Source organism: Cicer arietinum, chromosome 7 (genome assembly GCF_000331145.2).
Source record: "Cicer arietinum cultivar CDC Frontier isolate Library 1 chromosome 7, Cicar.CDCFrontier_v2.0, whole genome shotgun sequence".
NCBI classification, from domain to species: Eukaryota; Viridiplantae; Streptophyta; class Magnoliopsida; order Fabales; family Fabaceae; genus Cicer; species Cicer arietinum.
Window position 1 is genome coordinate 55,712,949 of NC_021166.2, and position 17,120 is coordinate 55,730,068.

Below are 17,120 nucleotides of genomic sequence, written 5' to 3' on the forward strand. Positions count from 1 at the left end.
TTGAGTTTTATAAAAAATGTTTTATGTGAAAACCCAAAATTTGTTCATTCTCAACACCAAAAAGAACTCATTCATTCAAAATTACAACCTAAACAACCCTAAACCCTTCTTTTTCTTCTTCCAACCTCCTCTAGATTGCAACTCTCTTCGTCGACTATGGATGTCGCCTTGTCGATCTCTCTCTCTCAAGGGTAAGTTATCTTTCTTTTTTGATCGTTCTCAAACTTCATTTGGTCCCGGGTCTCTTCCAGTGCTCAAAGAAGTCGTTCGGTTCAGTGAGTTTGCCTGGTCTCGTTCAGTGAGTATCACAGTCGCCCTTATTGAAGGAAAAGACTGACCCATTTGGTGGCTTTAGCGGTCGCCCTCACTGAAGGAAAAGACTGACCCATTCAGTGGCTTTCGCGGTCGCCCTCACTGAACTGAGTTGAATCTGAACTACGATTTATATCAAGTCTTACCGAAATCTGAACAAACCACCACCGCTCAGAGCTCTTTGGCCGCCACTTCAACGTCTCACTCACAGGTTCTCTCGTTCTGTAGTTTGCTATCTCTTTCTCTCTTGTTCGTCCTCTATCATTTGATCTCTATTTCACTCTCGTTCGTTGTTGTTGTCTCGTTTGCTCTCTCTAATTTGTTCTATTTTCATGATTATTTGTTGTGTAACTGAATGTTTATTAATTGATTTGCAAACCCTAACTCATTCTCTCATTTTATTTTTTCACAGCCCATTGAAATCCCTAATATCTCATTTCACATGTAAGAGCTTGAAAATCCCTAACTCTGTTAGTTTAATCTATTAATGGTAATTAATGAATTGTAATGAATTTGTGTTTGGTTTGCAACTCTGCTGATTACTTGGGGAAATACAGATGTTAGTGAAGCTGAAAGCAACGAGGCTGGGAGTTTTGAGGAACTATTTGAAGATTTTTTTGGGAATTTGCCTTTTGATGTTGATAGTGAGAAATTGGCCTTGCTTTTTGAACAGGTTGGGACTGTAGAAGTTGCTGAGGTAAAATCTTATCTTTTGGTTTTCAATTTCAAATATTATGTAATTGCGTTAATGCTATATAGTATCTTATACTTATGGTAGAAAGTGTTTAAATGTGGGTCTTGTGTTGTGATTTCAGGTAATTTATAATAGGGATACTGATCGGAGTCGCGGATTCAAATTTGTAACCATGAGTATAATGGAAGAAGTTGAGAAGGTTGTGAACAAGTACAATAGGTTTGTAAGTTTTCCTTTTATCTTTTCTAATGTGTGACTGATTCAGCACTGAGAAGGGTTGTGAATTGTGATGTTATCAAATATGTTGAAGCGGGAAACATCTCTCAGAAAATGGAGAAAAAAAGAGAGGATGCTACCTGCAATGTGTGTTACAAAACATGAGAATTATGAATCGATGCACACTATGAAAAGGAAGCTAAACATATCAATCATATAGTTGTAACGTTTTCTTCCATTTAGAGTTGTAGACTATATTAGTTAATCAGCTTGTGTAAATATCCTTGCGAACCTTGTCAATGTTTACTTTTCAATGTGTTTGAACCTTCAAAACTTTTTTTTTTAATCTCATTTATCCTTTTAAGAAGCATGCCATTTACATTTATATTGTAGTATTGCACAGCTTGTAGTTGCATCCAAATTGACATTCTGAGGTTGGTCTCTATACATTGTCGTATTTGTTCTAACAATGCTTTGCCCTCATCATAGTACAATGTTGCAAGATTTTAATGGTGGCCAGGAGTCGGTAAAAATGCTTATGGTGGTTTTTGCTTCGTGACGTTTGATGATTTGAATACCTGTTAGCTACCATGTATACTTATTTTTGTAACCATATCTACATATGTCTTAAATTGCAACCTCCATACAATTTTTTTTTCAGATTTCGAAGGAGAGAGCACTGGTAGTGACGCATAATACCTGAACGGCAAGGAAACTACTAGAGGGGGCAAATCTTCTATGAATCTCAAATCAGCAGCATCTTCATTTAGGTAATCTTTAGCTTTTAATTTGTACATTAATCTCATGAATATGGCTGCAACACTCTGTTCTCTATCTTTTTTCTTCTTCTATAAGGTGGTATGAAACTAAAAAGAACCCAAAAGAAAGGTAGCAAGGGAAACAAAAGGTAAGTAACACCAACAGAGATCGATAAAATTGTGATTTGCTGAGGTTCGTGTATTTATTTTACTTGATGAGAGTCTACGTTGGTAACTTGCCATGGGATGTCGACAGTTATTGTTGGAACAAATTTTCAATGAACATGGTAAGGTTGAGAGTGTTTGGGTAGTCTATGACAAAGAGACTGGTCGATCACTATGGTTTTGGCTTTGTTACAATGTCCAGTGAGAATGATATGAATGAAGTCATCAGTGCTTTTGACGGTCAGGTGAGACAGAAGTTATTTCTTACTTAATCGTTTGTAACATAACATGTATCGGTAAATAAATGTGCTTAACGAAAGCAACAAGGTTTCTTGAGGCTTAATGTTATTGAGACAATGTTGTGAAGAGGCTTATGATAAGTTTGGAATCATTACGAGGATTACATGTGTGATTAATTTTTTTTTATTTTTCATATTGCAGAGCTTGAACGGGAGGGCACTTAGAGTGCATGTTACTGAGGAAAGGCCCAGACGCAACTCTTTCTGAGTCCAACAAATTTTCACTTTTAAAGTGAGTGTTGGCTGATTTATTTTTTTTCTTCTTAATGGTTGAGGTTACAATTTCATTTTATTTATTTATTTTCAGATGTTCCTTTTTGGTAAATGGTTTCATATTAGATTTGTATATTTTCATGTTATTAATTTATGTCCACATGAAAATTATTAAGCTATGATTCCAATTTTAAAGGTAATCTCTCCAAATATCGTGTTAGTTGAGTAATGTTACTTGTGAATTTTCCGTGGGTAAGTATGTGTTTTTACCCACGGAAACTCTATGAGTAACGTTACCCACGGAGAATCGGTAAGTCATACTATCTACAGACATTCCTTAAGTAATTGTATCCAAATGCTTGTCCGTGGATAAATATATTCCTACGAGCGAAATAGCTACGAACCCGTGTCCGTGGGTAATCTGTGAGTAATTTGACGTTACCTACGGACTTGTCGTGGATAAAGATAAAATTTGTTGTAGGTAACAAGAGTTTTTCTTGTAGTGACATTTTCAATTTTGATCAAAATTTGATGATCTAGGGTTCTTTTTGTTCAGCTTGAGATTTTATTTTAATTATGTGAATTTTTTTTCATTTATTTTTATATTTCAGTAATTAAAGGATATGTTTTATTATTTAAAAGTTAAAAATGGTAACATGTGCTCCATATACACATCTTATTCATGTCCATATCATATAAAAATTACTACGTCACCAAATTTTGGTCAAAATTAAAACTTTGGTCAAAATGTATTAAGTAATATTAAAACTATTCCTAAAAGAAAATGGATAAGATAATAATGGAAAATAAACTAAAATACTCTTCTGATATGTATAAGGTATTAATGAGATATTTTATATTAATATTCTAATACACACACCAAGCTAAAGCTTTCTAATTCATTGAAATCTTCCTTGGATCATTTTCTAACATAACAACAAAATAAACTTAAGAACCCGAACTTGGAAACAAACAAATGCTAAAATAGATAAAAGCTTAACCATTAAGTAGAAACAATTAAGACACTGCATGGTTGGTTTTTATTTATTTATATAAAATTAAATTATATTTATTTTAAAATTATTATATAAACTAAGATTTATAACTAAATTTATTTTTTATTTTAAATTTATTATAAAACTGATTGTATAATCGGTTATGGTTAAATAATTAATTTTTGATTATGCAACTGATTTCGACAAATTCAGTTTAGAATCGATTCTTTTCTTAAAATCATTAACTTTCGATTATTTTTTAATTGATTTGTATTCTTTTAATTGATTGAAAAACTTGACATTATATATAAAAAATTTAATATAACTTATTAATTTCAATAATTAGATGAATTATAAAACTATGATGATAAATTGTAACTACAAAATATATAATTTACAATTATCCTCTGATAAACCAAAATTACAAAATATATTAGTTCTTAGACAAAGTACAAAAACAGAATTACATCATCTGATTTTGGATCCAACCTTAACTCCCCCTATTTGCTATAATACATAAGAAATTATGGGGTGAGATGATAATGTCAGTTAGTTATGTAAAAGGGAGGGGCGATCTAACATTCTTTTATTTAGATGCAACATAAAACATGATATGAATAGAATTTCATTCTTAAACAATCTTTAATTTTTACTTTTTCTTTTCTTAAAGTATGAAAAAATATAATAATCCTTTTTTTCCTTCAAGTATGGAAAATATTCATGTCCTCTTTCTTTTTCTTAAAGTACGAAAAAGTCTCATAATTATCTTGATGTGAGTCATCAAGATAATTGAAGTCTTCTTAGTAAAGTTGGTCTGGCCATAACTCCAATTGGCGTCTCAATTGTTCTTCCTTTACCTATTGTTTCATGTCTGAAACAATCCTCAATGTCTCACCATAACCTTTATGGACCATGCATGTCATGACATTATGTATACAATGCATATGTGACTTCATGTATGCAATGCATATCTGATTACCACCTCAAATGCAAGTAATTAACTTATTCCTTAACATATCAATATGTAAAAATAGAGGATAAGATTAGCTTCTAATCATTCATTAGAGGTAGCCTTCATTTGAGTGACTATTTAATTAGATGAAATCACTGAATTAGAGACAGTCTAATTAGTGGAAGGATTGGATCATAGGCAGCCCAATCAAAGGATGACTTGGACTAGAGGCAGTCCGATTATAGGAAAGTTTGAACTAGAAACAACCTTATTAGAAGAATACTTGGACCAGAGGTAGCCTGGTCATAGGAAGACTTAGACCAAAGGAAACCTGGTCAATGGAAGACTTTGACCATAGGCAGTTCAGTCAGAGGAAGACTTGGATTAGGGGCATCTTGATTAGAAGATAACTTGAACCAAAGGCAACTTGAATAAAGAAAAACTTGGATCAAAGGTAACCTAGTCAAAATTTTATTATACTAGGGATAATATTCGTGCGTGCACAAGTTTGTTTGTATTATATATCAATAATTTAATTAATATTTTGGTTTAATATAAAAAATTATTTAAAAAAAACATGCTTATTATATTTTTCAAACAATTATTATAAAAATTAGTTTTTATAAATTTAGTGAATAATTTTTAATAAAATAATTGTTTTTATTTTGATCTCTTCTTATTATTTATATTATTATTAGTTGTACATGTTTATTTTGGATAATGTGTACACATGCGTAATATACTCTTCATTTACAATAAACTTATATATCTTTCGACAAAATTTACATTAAATTTATGTTATTTCGCTTCTTTTAATATTTTTATAATTATAAATAATATTTTTTATTTTAATATTAATTTACATTCTTACTTTATATTTATGTACATAATAGCGCACAAATTTTGAAAACACTATTATAACTTTTGCTTAAATTTTATTATAAGTTTTGCTTAAAATTATTTTAGTTGAAACCATCAAAATACTCATATCATGTACGTATTCATTTCTATTCTATTTTTTTTTATCAAAACAATAATATATTATGTTTTTAATATAAAAGTACAAATGTATTTTTTTTAGGAAGACAAATGAATTCTTCATCAAACAAATTATGTTTATTTTAATGAAAAACATATGATATATATCTCATATCACGTAAATTTATTTAATATAATCATATACTCTGAATTTTAAAGAAACATTTAAAAAAATATAATAAAACATATAACTTTTTCTTATAGTTGATATTTATAGAAAATTATAAATTCAATAGATACATGAAAGGATGGAACTGATCAATATAAATAAATGTTATATTAGAAGGAATCATGATCATTTTAAATGTAGATAAGAATACTATGACACGTGTGATACAGTTAATATCTACATATACGAATATAGATTTTAATGCCTAAAACGTTTCTTACTTACATTTTGAGTAAAAAGTCTGCTGTTTTTTAAGAAAATATTCTTTAATAAATATATATTTTTCTGGATTTTGAATGTGAATAAAAATTAATTTAATATATTACATTATAGTTTACAAATAAATAATAATTAGTTTTGATATGTATTTAAATTTTTCTAAAATAACTATTTTTTTAGAACAAACCAGTTTTTGGAATGCGTATAATATTAAATTTTAGGTTTAATTGCAATTTTGATCCCCCTATTTTAGCTGAATCACAAAAGTAGTCCCTCTATTTTATTTCTCTCCAGTTTTTGTCTCCAAAATAAAATTTTAGTCCAAAACTTGATGAAGTTTCATTTCTTTTGCGTTTACTTAAGTCACATAATGCTTCAAGATCTCGTGGTACAACAATTATACCTGAAATCTATGATTATAAATGGTATGGTGTGACTTGAAAAAAATGAAATTTCATTAAGTTTTAGACTAAAATTCTGTTTGGGGACCATAACTGAAGATAAATAAAATGGGGAGACTACTTTTGCTATTCAGCTAAAATAGGGGGGCCAAAACTGCCATTAAGCCTAAATTTTATAAATACATAATAAAATATGTGTATTTATATAGATATATTAATTTAAAACTAGTCAACAAAATAAATAAATAATTTTCTATTTTTTGACTAAAGGATAAAGAAATAGTTGAAATGATAGGAATTAAAAATTATTACTCAATTATAGGATGTTCTCAATAGTAACCCTTTAAGCAATCTCCCCCTACTTATAAATAAGTACATTTTGCATTCACATTTCATTGCAAGTTAATCATTTGTATATTCATAAAAACTTTAGAAAAGTTATAATATAATGGAAAGTTCTTTGAAGATGGTATTGAAGTTAGTGATAGTGGTTTTTGCCATTGCAAGTATTTTGGTGGCAGAAAGCACTGAGCATGGTACAGCCGAAAATGTAGAGAAAGATTCACACTCATATGTTGGTTATAATGGTTTTCATATACTAAATGCGTGCTGCAACAAATTTATCGGATGGGGCTGCAAAACAAGCAATGTAAATCTCTAAATATGTAGCTCTTTCTCGCGATTTCGAATAATAGACGCATTCAATAAATATTGTACTCCTTAAATTAATAAGAATGAACCAAAAAATTGTGTTTCATTTTGCTCTATTAGTAGTAGTGTTTTCATTTTTATATTTCTCATATACTAAACACACACAAATCCTTCTTCTACCTTAATATTTTACGTTGGATATGTTGGCGTTGTTTCTTTCAAGCTTCTCTATTCTCATTAACAAGAGGCTTGTATTTTTTTTTTTTTTTATCTCTAAATTCCATAGCTATTTAACTTTGTGTCTTTTTATCTCTTTATTTTATTTTGAAATGAATAGTGTTTTTATTCCTATACTATAATCAATTTATAATTATAGTCTTTTTATTTTTAATTTTAGAATTTTAATCTTTTAATTTTTAAAAATTAGATATTTAATTATAATTTTGGTCTATCTATTATTATTAATTTATAAAATTAGTACCTCTATTTTAAAAGTTGATAGTTTTAGTCCCCTCATTTAGATTTTTGAACTACAAATGACGATTCAACATATTTTTAAAGATATAACATACAATTCTATGATATGAAATTATTTAGATGTATTAATTATTCGTATGTCATTAATTAAGTTAAAATTATGAAAAATTTATGAAGTTGAAATCTAATATTTACGGTGTTATATTCCAATTTTATGAGTTTTAATCCTTCTACATCTTTGTATTATATGTCATGTTGTTTAAAACATCACACGTCATCATTTTTTAGTTAAAAAATCAGAGGGAGAAATCAAAACTGTCGACTTTAAAATAGGAGAATCAATTTCATGAATCAGTAAAAATAGTTGATTTAAAACTACAATTAAATCAAAACTAATTTCTTTTACCACATTTGTATGGTTAGCTTTTGATTTATATTAATTACACATATGGTCCTTTAGGATTGACAATTTTCTCATATTACTATCGTGAAATGTTAAGATCTAATAAAAAATCATAGTGGATTGATTATTTAAACCACTTTGCAAGTGGAGAATTTTAATGATATTGATTATGTAGATAAACTTTTTTTACCAAGTTTTTAACACTATAGATGAGTATAAATAGTTGTAGAAAAAATCAAGAAATGTAGGCAATTTATAAATTTCATAACTTATTTCTACTTGATTTGATGTTTGCATGTCACTTTCAAGTATTCAGATCTTGTTCAAATTTGATATAGTGATAGAGATATAATGTGGAATGGAAATTATGACAGGGATGATATTTTTATTCATTTATAATAGTCATCACTATGTATCTAGAATATGATAATAAATTAAACATTCTAATTCAACACAGGCAATCATTTAAAATATCATAAGTACAATCGTTAAAGTTAATTGTAACTACAAAATATATAGTTTACAATTATCCTTTGATAAACCAAGTTTATGAAATATATTAGTTCTTAAACAAAGTACAAAAACAGAATTACATTCTCGGATTTTGGATCCAATCTTAGCTCCCCCTATTTGCTATAATACATAAGAAATAAAGGGGTGAGATAATAATGTCAGTTAGTTATGTAAAAGGGAGGGACATTCTCGGATTTTGGATCCAATCTAACATTCTTTTATTTAGATGCAATATAAACCATGATATGAACATGAATTTCATTCTTAAACAATCTTTAATTTTTACTCTTTTTTCTTAAAGTGTGGAAAAATATAATAATCCTTTTTTTTTTTCTTCAAGAATGGAAAATATTCATGTCTTCTTTCTTTTTCTTAAAGTACGAAAAAAGTCTCCTAGTTATCTTGATGTGGGTCATCAAGATAATTGAAGACTTCTTGGTAAAGTTGGTCTAGCCATAACCCCAATTGGCGTCTCAATTGTTCTTCCTTTACCTATTGTTTCATGTCTGAAACAATCCTCAATGTCCGACTGTAACACCCCAAATTTTATAATAAACTATTTTATTAATTAAATAGGATTTTAAATAATTAATTTGAAGTTAAAATTATTTTATAATATATGTTTATAAATTTTGGGATAATTTTCGTCAAATGAGTGCTTTCTACTATGTGTTAGTTTTATAAATAATATATTAAATGAGCGATATAAATAATAAATATTATAATTTATTATTTGATATATTTTTAAACAATAATAGTATTTTATTGTAATATTTTAAAGAAAAAGATTTTATGCGATTTTACCTTTATATACGCGTACCAAATTAATGTAATATTTTTTTGTGTGCTTGACTGATGTTAAGTATGCCCGTAGTTATATTTTAATTATTTATAATTATTTTCTATTTTTAGTTATTTATTTTATAAATAATTATCTTGAAATAGTAGTAATATTATTTTAAATCTTGATTTTTATATACTTGTTATGGCATTATGATTTTATATTTATTTATTTTGAATTAATAATTAATATAAAGTGCTGATTTTATATTTCCTTATTTTATAATTTCAAATATTTTCTCACGTAGTAATTTAATTTAAGTATTTGGAAAAATAAGTATAATTATAGTAATTAATTTGAATATGAGAGTTTTGGTTATTAATTTATTTTAAAAGATTAATTATTTTATTTTATAAATTATTAGTTTTCAAATATTAATAATGTTTTACTAATGAAATTGTGTTTTAAAAATAAATAAATAAAAATAGTAATAGTAAAACCTAAAAGGAGGCTAATGGGCTTGACCCATGTGTGTTAAGGATTTAAATTGTTAATAAAATAAAATAAAATAAAAAACGAACAAGAAAGGAAGCTTTCGGCAATCACTAGTCAAACCAATAGAAACCAACAACAAGTCTATCGTTTGGCACTGGTGATCAATAACTATCCAATAAAACTTTCTCTATTTTCTTCCAAATTTGAGTATGTTGTTTCTTATATTTAGATAGTTAATTAAACTAAATTTTTCAGATTTTTAACAACCTTAATTTCTTTCTGAAATACCCGACTTCTATGTTTGTAGAATTCGTTATTTTGAATCGTTCTTCTTCACCGTAAGTCCGATTTGAGTGAAACCAACGTCAAAATGACCGTGTGAAAAGTGACTATATTATCCACTGATTGATTTTCTGACTTATGGTAATTTTTCTTGACCGATTTTTGAATTTAGTTTTTTTAGAATATCTTCTCATAATTTATTTTGACGTTTACCCATAAACTGTCGAGTTAGATCGATTGAAGGACAAAGAGTCAAAGAACAAAGATTGTTTGATCGTGGAATTGTATTGATAGGTGAAAGCATCGAAATAAGGTAAGGGTGAGAAAGCGTTTGAATTCATGAGTATATTATATTGTGAGATGAAAGGGAAAATCGTATTTCCCAACGATTCATCTGAGGCTTGCTACGTACGGCGGTATCCCTTTGAGTGATAAATTAATTAATATGCAAAATGGAAATTGTGAGATTAAAATAAGGAATACAAATACTTATAAGGTGTTGATTGATTCGTTAAATGTGTGGTATTTAATATTATTGTGATATTTGATTTAATTTCGTTAAATGTTGGGCATTTGATATTTGATCTAATTTCATTAAATGTGTGACATTTGATGTTATTGTGATTTTGATTTATTATCATTAAATGGGTGATATTTGATATTATTGTGATATCGGATGTCGAATTAATTTTATGTATATGTTTGATTAGACATGTTTAGGTGATGTCATAATAAAAGGTGGATGCATTTTGATACGTTTTATGTGATTATGATGATATATAATTAATAATAATGATGTTATAAGTTTGTGATAAGTCTATGTGATGATGTATGATTGATGAGATTGATTTTATAAAATTGTGACGAGCATATGTGATGATGTGTGATTAATGATAGTGATGTTATAAATTGTGATGAGAATATTGTAATTCCAATTTGTGTTTGAGATGAAAGTCTTAATGGAGTACCATAGGCAAACGAGGGGAGAAAATAAATATTGGGAAGATTGTTAGACCAATTGTATGAGCCTGATCGTCGCGGTCTGCTGTCGAGCCTTAAGGCAAGATTGTTAGACCTTGGAGGTATTCGGGTGGGGAATTCCTTGGTGACTTGGAGGTCGCACTCCAAATGTCGGGAGCTACCATGCAACACACGTTTACCTCGACTATCGCGTATATGTGTCTCGGGTTGAGTTGAGGGGATCTATGAGGACAGAGTCAATTGGAATTGTCCGTCCATCGAGATGGTGACATAGTATCAAGCCTCCTAACCAAGTACTTCAGAGTTAAAATGGTACCACATTGTGAAGTAGAGTCTAAGCTCATGCATAGCATTGCATTTTATTGTGATTGTTTTGTTGTGATTAATATGTATTGTGGGTGGTGATAATCTCTCTTAGACGATTTGATGTTATAGTAAAATTTATTGATTTTCCTTGAGTGATTTTGACTTTTTAATGTGATATTTTGTTGATGGAATGCTTGTGTAATGATGCGGTTCTATTATGATTGTTTGTGTGTTCTTCTTACTTGTATTATACTGTCATCATGATTTCGAAACTCACCTATTTCGTTGTTTGTGTTTGACTGGCTTGGCCCTGCGTTTACAAAATCGCAGTTATTACAGGTTAATGAATCTTGAAGTGCAAGTTTGGGAGGAACCACACTCTGATAGGTGATACCGAGAATAAGGGCTTAAATTGTATTTTACTTGTTTAATTTGAAACAAATTTTTGTATGAAAATCTTAGAAGTACTAGTAAGTTTTTAAATTAAATCAAGTAATAATACTTAAATCAAGCTTATTGAGATTATACTATTTTAATGGAGAAAATAAGTTTAAAGTGTTCCTTTTGATTTTTTAGAAATGTGATATCCTAAGTTAAAATAAAAAGTTTTTATTTTCTTGGAAACATTTTCTTTATTTATCTGCTTCAAATTTTATAGAAATATAATATAAATTATTATATATATATATATATATATATATATATTATTTTGGGGTTAGGGTGTCACATTAGTGGTATCAGAACAGGTCTTTTCAATCAAATCGAGTGGGTTATGTGTAAGTTGTCTTAGTCAATTATCAATCTTGAGCCAATTATGTTTACTTGTTTTCACTATTAAATGCTGAGAAGCCTAGTTAATTGTCAACCTTTAGCCAATAGTGTTTACCTATGTTACCTGTTAAGTATTTGGACACTTATATGTTATTCTTGTGTTAAGTACAGTGTATTTTTCCATTACAATTCATATTTTTCCATTACAATACATGGTTCTTGAAAGATGATTGTTAATTGTTAAATACTTGCTTATTCTGGTTATGTTATGGATTCTCTTATTTTTGAAGATAATTGTTAACTTTATTACTTGCTCGTTCTGGTTGTTTTATGTATTTGTGGAGATTTGAGTTAATTTGAATTGAAGACATGATTAAGTTAATTACCTTTTGATTGGATTTGTGGTGGGTGGTTCTAACTTTGATTTGTGGCTCTTTTGTTATAGTGGATAGTTAGAGATATTTTTTTTTATTGACTAACTATATGTTTGAAACTATTAATTTAATTGAGGTAATACTAATTATTGATTGATAGACTTTGTCTTTAATGTTGTAACATGATTATTAAAATTTTGATCTAATTAATGAAGTCAAATTCATATTAATAATAATAATAATAATAATAATAATAATAATAATAATAATAATAATAATAATAATAATAATAATAATAATAATAATAATAATAATTCTTGAATATTAGAGCACAGTAGAACTTAGAATTTTTTTTTATAAAAAAAATGACATTTTGAAAGTGTTAAAGTTGACTTTATTTTGTAAAATGAAAATAAATTTTGTTTAAATTACTCTTCATTATTTTTAAGAAATAAATTGAGTTGAATTTTTGTTGATTTATAAAATAACAACAATTCTATCCCATTGATTTTATTTAATTCCTAAAATAACTGAAAATTTACACTATAGTTTACTATGTGTTGTTTTTAAGAAGAAGAAAAAAAGTTGTTGTTACGTTGATTTAGAGGGGGCTGATGTGAATATTGAATCGTGTGGGTGTTGAGATATTTGTTTGAAATGATTGATTTAATGATTTTTGATATTATGAACTCATTAGAGTTTAACTTGATGTTAGAGCTTTATATTTTAAAAACTCAGTAGTGATTTATAATAGTACTAAAAGAAAGGAAAATGTCAAATGTTAAAATGTCTACTAACTGAAAAAGAGGAAAAAGTTAAAAAAATAAAATAAAGAATTTTGATTTTAAAGCGTGAAATTTAATTTTAAACCAGTTGATGGTTGTATCTTAAAGATTAATGTTTATATATTGCTTTTGAAATCAATTTAGGACATTCTTCATGGTTTTGAAATAGTATAAAATTCATATTATTAACGATAGTAATTCTTGAATATTCAAGGTTGGTTGAAATTTTATAGTTAGACATTTAGAAACAAATAATTGTGAAGGGATTAAATTTGATTCATTTTATAAAAGGAAATATTTTATGTGTGAATTATTGTTGACTTATTTTAGAGAATTAGATTGTGTTGGAGTTGTGTTGATTCTTAAAATAATAAAAAAATATATATATTTATGATTATTTTATTTAAAATTTAGATTAGTCACACAAGAGAAAAATAATGTACGCCAAGTTTTACTATATACTGTTTTTTTTAAAAAAAAAAATCTAAAAGATTTGTTGTAAAACTAGTTTTTTAGAAACCAGGAAAAAAAAAGAATATAACTATTTTGAAAGTCTTGGTGAATTAGAAAATTTTATATCTAATTCTATATACATGATTTGATTTGAATTCAAAATATAGGTTGAAAAAAAAATGATTTTAAGAGTGCTTAAATATCTTGAGAGTTATTTTGGTGGTTAAGATATTGGTGAAATTTTAGTAATCTTATTGATTTTAAAAGTAGTTAAAAAAATCGTAATATTTATTAAGAAGTAATCCAAGGAAAAGTTTGAAATTATGAAGCAATATTATTTTATAGTATTAAAAGATTAGTGATACTTTAAAAATAATTTAAGTGTTTGAAATCAAATGTTAGAGTATTGATCAACCGCTAAAATGATTTATGTACTACGAGATTTATTTTAGTTTTATGATTGTTATATTAACTTTGAGTAAAAATAGTTGTTTACTTTAACTGCTAATTGAAAAATCTTTGTTTCAATCTTTGTTAAATGATAAAGATATATTAAAAGAAAGTTAATTAATAATTTAATTGTGATAAATTTGTAGTTGTTGGATTGTTATGAAAATATTTTACATCATGATGTCAATGATTGAATAAGTTATATGCATGTATATGTGATTAGGTGAATGTGAAAGTGTTTATGTTTCAAGCGTTCTAAGTGTTAAGAAGTTATGAATAATGTTTAGAGTAGTTGAGAGTGTTTATAAGTGAAATAATTCTATATCTCTTTATTTTAATTGATGATTCATATTGATGCAAGTGTCCTTACTTTTGTTGTTATAACTAGTTGTAAATTACAAATAAATTACTAGGAAGGTTTAATTAAATGAGTTTTTAACTTTAAGTAAGGAGTAGGAGTTGTGGCGCTGTCTTCGCACTCCTGAACCATGTTAAAGATACTTTTAATTACCCATGTTTGAATTTGAATTACTACAATTATGGTTACCTTAAGTAGTTGACTACATGAGTAGGAGGGACTAGCTACCCCGATGACTCATCGTCAATAAAAGAGACAACGATAACTTATTATTTTGTTAGAAGTACATTTTAATTTTATTTTTTTAATTGTTAAAAAACATGTTCATTGCTTATATCAATTGAATGAATTTAATTATTAAATATATGTTATTGGAAAGTAGTATCTCTATCATTAGTTTTTTTTTCCTTTCTCCTTGATTATATACAAATTATGTTTTTATAGAGTAATTGATGGTAAATCTATTATAATATTATTAAGTTTTAGATGTGATTAATATTTTAAAAATTATTCTCTTTGTCAGATCTAAGTTAAGTTTGTTGAATGTTTGGTGATAGGATTTTTAGACTTTATTTTAATGAGTAAAACTAGTAATATTTGGTTTGAAAGAACTAGTTGAACTGTGTTTCATTTAACCAAACTAAATGAACTACGTCATTATTGACAAAATCTATATATTATGTTTTATATGTAAATTGCAGTGAGTAATTCTATCGTATTTGATTTCATAATTGAATGATAAATGTGATAGGCATTTTATTTCATAATTGAATGATAAATGTTATGGGTTTAATTGATTTATTTTGTCATGTTAGTCTATCATGCTATGTTAGTTAATTTTTTACATGTTATGCTTAATTGGAGATTGAATGTCTTAAATATGTTTATAGACTAAGTTTGAATCTTGAGAGTGATAAGTTAGATATTAGTTCACTCACCACCAATTTCGATGACGAAATTCTTTAACAAGGGGAGAGTTGTAACACCCCAAATTTTATAATAAACTATTTTATTAATTAAATAGGATTTTAAATAATTAATTTGATGTTAAAATTATTTTAAAATATATGTTGATAAATTTTGGAATAATTTTCGTCATATGGGTGTTTTCTACTATGTGCTTAGTTTTATAAATAATATAGTAAATGAGCGATATAAATAATAAATATTATAATTTATTACTTGATATATTTTTAAACAATAATAGTATTTTAGTGTAATATTTTAAAGAAAAAGATTTTATGCGATTTTACGTTTATATATGCGTACCCAATTAATGTAATATTTTTCTGTGCGCTTAACTGATGTTAAGTATGCACGTACTTATATTTTAATTATTTATAACTATTTTCTATTTTTAGTTATTTATTTTATAAATAATTATCTTGAGATAGTAGTAATATTGTATTAAATCTTGATTTTTATATACTTGTTATGGCATTATGATTTTATATTTATTTATTTTGAATTAGTAATTAATATAAAGTGATAATTTTATATTTACTTATTTTATAATTTCAAATATTTTCGAACGTAGTAATTTAATTTAAGTATTTGAAAAAATAAGTATAATTATAGTGATTAATATGAATATGAGAGTTTTGGTTATTAATTTATTTTAAAATATTAATTATTTTATTTTATAAATTATTAGTTTTGAAATATTAATAATGCTTTACTAATGAAATTGTTTTTTTTAAAAAATTAAATAAAATAAAAATAGTATTAGTAAAACCTAAAAGGAGGCTAATAGGCTTGATCAATGTGTGTAAAGGATTTAAATTGTTAATAAAATAAAAGAAAAGAACAAGAAAGGAAGCTTACGGCCATCACTAGTCAAACCAAGAGAAACCAACAACAAGTCTATGGTTTGGCACCGGTGATCGATAATTGTCCCAGAAAACTTTCTCCATTTTCTTCCAAATTTGAGTATGTTATTTCTTATATTTAGTTAGTCAATTAAACTAAATTTTCTAGATTTTTAACAACCTCAATTTCTTTCTGAAATACCCGACTTCTCCGTTTGTAGAATTCGTTATTTTGCACCGTTCTTCTTCACCGTAAATCCGATTTGAGTGAAACCAACACCAAAACGACCGTGTGAAAAGTGGCTATATTATCCACTGATTGGTTTTCTGACTTATGGTAATTTTCCTTGACCGATTTTTGAATTTAGTTTTTTTAGAATATCTTCTCATAATTTATTTTGACGTTTACCCATAAACTGTCAAGTTAGATCGATTGAAGGACAAAGAGTCAAAAACAAAGACTGTTTGATCGTGGAATCGTATTCATAGGTGAAAGCGTCGAAATAAGGTAAGGGGTGAGAGATCGTTTGAATTCATGAGTATAATATATTGTGAGATGAACGGGAAAACCGTATTTCCCAACGATTCATCTGGAGCTCGCGACGTACGGTAGTAGCTCTTTGAGTGATAAATTAATTAATATGCAAAATGGAAATTGTGAGATTAAAATATGAAATACAAATACTTATAAGGTGTTGATTGATTCGTTAAATGTGTGGTATTTAATATTATTGTGATATTTGATTTAATTTTGTTCAATGTTGGGCATTTGATATTATTGTGATATTTGATCTAATTTCG

The 17,120-nt window shown here is 27.0% G+C and overlaps 1 long non-coding RNA gene and 1 pseudogene across 1 annotated transcript in view; both read left to right on the forward strand.

Moving 5' to 3' along the window:
• The first annotated feature begins 414 nt into the window (after positions 1-414).
• The window catches only part of LOC105853086 (uncharacterized), a 33,454-nt gene continuing 16,748 nt past the window's right edge, over positions 415-17,120 (forward strand). Inside the window, exon 1 of the long non-coding RNA XR_012163967.1 lies at positions 415-523. This is a non-coding gene — a long non-coding RNA (uncharacterized lncRNA). The remainder of the gene's footprint in view (positions 524-17,120) is intronic.
• On the forward strand, positions 810-2,957 carry LOC101491015 (31 kDa ribonucleoprotein, chloroplastic-like; annotated as a pseudogene).